A 4927-nucleotide genomic window follows, 5' to 3' on the forward strand; every position below is an offset into this window, starting at 1 on the left:
CATTATTCTAAATGCTGACATAAAAATTGATAATGTGGCCTTTGGATCAGAAACTATCACATTTTTGTGTGATAGTTATGTTCGTCCCTGTAGTTTCCTCTTCTGTTGATTTGCTCTGTTTCTGTCAGAATTCATTGTTTGAAAATCATCAAATAAAGACACAAAACAAATGTCACTTTGTTTGTTTGAAGCAGAAAAGTTTAAACGTGAAGAAAAACACGAACAACATATAAGTCGAGAGTTTTACGAGTCGTTCCTGAACACACCACCGTCCCACACAGACCGTTACCGTAAAACCCGGAAAAGACGCGCACAGTTCTTCGCCATTAAACAATATGGCCCCCGTCCCGGAGCGGTGAGGCGTGGGGAGGACCATGGCCTCTGCGGTGGTCTGTGCGGAGGCTCCGGGGCTCGACCCACGTCGGGAGTCCTCCTCCCTGCTCTTCTACCGGGCTGTGCGGGACCTGAAGCCGGTGTGGATGCTGGAGGACATCCGGACCATGGAGGCCTGCTACCAGGAGGAGGACACCCTGAGGACCTACAGCCCCTCAGAGGCGCTGCTCTACGCCATTGTCCACGACCACCAGGCTTACGCCCTGTACCTGCTCACCCACTACCCGGAGCAGGCTCTGGACAGCCCGGGGGAGAGGTTCTGCTGCGGTCCCCGTCCCGCATCTCTCCATGGCGGTTCGCTACGACAGGCAATCCATCCTCGGCCTCATCGTGCAGGAGAGCCGCAGGGCTCTCCGCCCGGACCCGGAGGACCTGGTGCACCTGGCCTGTGAGCTTCCAGAGATCCGAGGCCCTGCTCCTGCTGCTCGGAACCGGGCAGACCCACTGAGCCTGGACCGGGACGGCAGGACCCCGCTGGACGTGCTCCTGGAGAAGCTCAGGGACTCCGGCCGGGTGGTATCCACAGGGAGCGGCGCCAGTGCCTGGACACCCTGCTTGCTCTTCATGTCAGGCTCCGGTTCCGGATGAGGGCCACCCTGGAGCGGGACCCGGAGCTCTGGACCGGACTGCTGGGAGAGGACACGTTCAGGTACCTGAGCGGACGGAGCCCCGCCCCCCTGCTAATGGCCGCCATGAGGGCGGTGCTGGGGGGGCTCAGACCACAAGAGTTCCCTCAGAACCTGCAGCAGCTCCCGGTACCTGCAGCCTTGCTACTGGGTCAGGACTCAGCCCAGCTGGACAAGCAAGTGACTGGGAAGGTCCTACTGGGAGGGTCTTAGTATCTCCAGTCTGCTCTACACTGGTACTTTGAGCTGGAGCTACTAACACTTATTGATCAGTCCTGATTGATCTGATTGAGTCCATAAGGTTCTCATGTGTTCCTGGTCCTGTGGTGGACTGGTGTGAGTCACACACACTATAGAGCTGGTGTCATTATCGATTCAGTTCTGATCATATAGGTTTGATTAGATTAATCACCATTGGATTTGGATTCAGTGTTAATTAATTGATTGATTGATTGTTTTATTTATTTATTGATCGTTCAGATGTTACCCTGGACATTAAAGTGATTGTCAGAGGAAAAGCTGTAGATGTTTCTATGGAACGTGTGTGTGTGGGTGTGTGTGTGTGTGTGTGTGTGTGGTGTGTGTGTGTGTGTGTGTGTGTGTGTGTGTGTGTGGTGTGTGTGTGTGCGCCGTGTGTGTGCGTGTGTGACCAAATGCATGAAGGTAATATTTGAAGTATTTTCATTAATAATCATCTATTTATTCAGTGTTTATTGAATAAAGATGAAGACGTAGATCATCGATGTTCAGTTAATGATTAATGAGGTCCTTTAATCACACTGATCTAATGGGTGGGGGGGGGAGGGGAGGGGGATCAGGACCATCTCCCCTCTAACAGCTTCCATCATCAGGTTCTGTAACGTGTTCTTTAGAATGTCCTCCATCACGTGTCTGGGTACACATGGGGTAGTGAGGAGTTTCCCAGCTCCCCTGAAGGCCTCATGCTGTTCTCTGCTGGTGCTGATGAGGAACACATGGAGGAGGGGGGCGGAGTCTGGACCAGCTCATCAATGATGTCACTGAAACCAGAGAAGAAGATCCAACCAGGGTTGGGGTCAATTACATTTTACAATTACAAATGTGTTTTCAATTATCATGTTCAATACAATTCAATTATGATTACGATAACCAGCATTTTTTCCCATGACAATTGTAATTTTTCCCCTGAAAGTCAATTACAATTACATTCTCAATTACATTTTGACTAACTACTACTCATATAACGTTTGTGATGCAGTTTTTTAATGTGTGTATGATGTCGTTATAATCTTTACATTTAGTGCATTGATTATAAATATCTATGTAAAATCCCAACTAGGGACAAAAGTTGTAATTTAGCATTAACTATAAACTACAAAACATCAATTACATTCACAGTAATTGTTACTCTGTGAAATTGTATTTAAATACATTCTATTATATCCTGACTCTAACACCTATGGGTGTGAACATTCACTCACATGGTGGGAAACTTGATATGAAACATATTTAAATATGTTTCAACTACATACATGTAGACCATAGACCTGTTTTGCATGTAATTGAATTGCAATTGACAGTTTCTTAATAGAATTTCCATGGTAATTACAATTACAGTCAATCGTTTGAACGCAATTACAATTTAAATCCAGATTACAACCACAACAGCGTTTTTTAAATTACAATTATGATTATAATTATGCCATAATTGTAATTTATTATCAATTACACAATTACAATCATAATTGACTCCAACCATGGATCCAACCAGTACGTTACATCTGATCTATAAACTAGTGTCTGTGTTTTCTAAAACTCTGCTACTTTCCTAAAATATGACTTTTTTTTCTCATTCATTTATTTATTTACTGTATTTTTCACACATTAAAGAAAAAAAACAACATTAAAGGTGCAAAGAGCTCCACCCCTTTCAATAAACACAAACAATTTAGAATATACAACAAATTATGAGACAAAATGCACAAACATTGATCTATGAGGAGATAATATAATATATAAACAAAGTACACAAAGATAAATATCAAAAGATAAATGAAAATATTGAACAAAAATCAAAGGATTTATTGGGTCTTAAGAATTTTATGTTTTGAAAAGCGCTTCAAGAAAACTTGTCATTTTCACTTTATAAATAAAGTTGAATTGAATAGTAGTAAATCTATTCAGGAGGCACTAAATCAGTGTTTTTCAACCTTGGGTTCATGGTCCCATGTGGGGTCGTGTGAAAATGTCTAATTAATTGGTAAGAAAAAATTTAAATTACTGATTAAAATTATGTATTTATGAAACAATTTTTCAAATTAACACGTGTGATATTAAATGCAGTCACAGTTAGGAACCACTGCACTGGTTGATATTTTAACTATCACTTCTACTTTGGCAGTTTTTCTGAATAAAAGAAATAAATCAAATGTATTTTACAGCCTTGACCGTGTCATTAATTGACAGCAGAATTGAATTTAATGCATTATTATTTTTGGCACAAGGACAGTTTTAAAGTTGTACACTGTGTATATTTTTGAAAGATTAGAAATCCAGGTTTTCATTGAAATTTCCATAAAACCATAAGCGTTGGTTTCTGGTTGGTATGAAGGTCATTACACCTAAAACACATTTTGTCTTTATTTTGAAGGTAGTGGCTTTGATCTATTAGGTATGAATTAAAAAATCATTATAATGTCATGATTACAGTTTATGAAAAATGTGTGGCTACAATGGGAGTCAATGGGGCAAACATGAGGTTACTAAGTGTCAGTATGATGCATAATATACTGTATCTCCTTTTCTATACACTTTAAATACACAGGACTTTGGAATTAAGCAAATAACATGTAAAAACACTATAGTGGCAAAGTTTCATACAACTAGCCTAAAAATGACCAGAATATTGAGAGTAAAAAACAAGTAAAAAAACACGCAAAATGTCACTTTTAGTCACAAAGATGATCCGACTTAAATAATCTCTTACGTGCAATTTCACAGAATCAACTAAATCATGCCAAATCTTTTGTATTTTGGTTGTTAAAATAAATAATCCTTTAAAATTGATGATGATGATGATGATGGACACTGAACGGTTAATAGTGATTCTTTATTTACCTGAACATTGAAGTCAGTATCTGCTCAACGTCTTCCCTCTGAGCCTCATCCACTGACACATGGTCATGTGTGTTGAGTGACGACTGGTATCTGAGAACAGTGAGAGACATTTGATAGTGAAACATCCAAACAATCTGTTCTGTACATATATATACAGTATATATAACATAACATGCAGGGCCGGCTTTAGTTCATCTGGTGCCCAAGGCAAGGTTGGACTTTGCTTCCCCCCCCAAATAAATAGAGTTTTGTTTTTTTGTTTGATCTCTACACAGTGTGTACACATTATAATTTGTTTTAAAATATCAAGACAAAACAATGCAATTCTGTGACACAGCAAACCATTGAAAAAAAAATACAACCTATATTTTGAAATGAGATAAAATACGCTATAATACAATTAAACAACGACAGGTATAGAGCAAATGTCCTACAACAAAGGTGCAAAATCTAAAATCAATGCAAAACAGAATCAGTGCAATCAAAGGTTAAAATAAAATCTCAACGTTTCACGAACACAATGTGTAAACAACACAATACAATTATGTAAAATAGAACAACAATTAAACTTGTATTTTAAGTTATTTTAGACTTTCTCCCTCCCATGAATTGTTGGTGTTTCTGTTTTAAATATTATCTTGTTTTTATGTCTCACACACACACACACACACACACATTTCTCATGATTATTATACCTTTATAGATTACAGGGTTCTCACCAGGTATTATTCACAGCATAGGGGGCGTGGTGCACGAGTGAGCGCCGCCAGCGCAGAAAATTTTGAAATGTATAACTCTTTGAGGGCCAAAAT

General features: G+C 40.0%; 1 pseudogene; it reads left to right on the top strand.

Annotated features, from left to right (window-relative positions):
- The first annotated feature begins 282 nt into the window (after window positions 1–282).
- On the top strand, window positions 283–1232 carry LOC114458307 (ankyrin repeat domain-containing protein 9-like; annotated as a pseudogene).
- The last annotated feature ends 3695 nt before the right edge of the window (window positions 1233–4927 follow it).

The sequence above is a fragment of the Gouania willdenowi genome (assembly GCF_900634775.1).
Source record: "Gouania willdenowi chromosome 24 unlocalized genomic scaffold, fGouWil2.1 scaffold_320_arrow_ctg1, whole genome shotgun sequence".
NCBI classification, from domain to species: Eukaryota; Metazoa; Chordata; class Actinopteri; order Blenniiformes; family Gobiesocidae; genus Gouania; species Gouania willdenowi.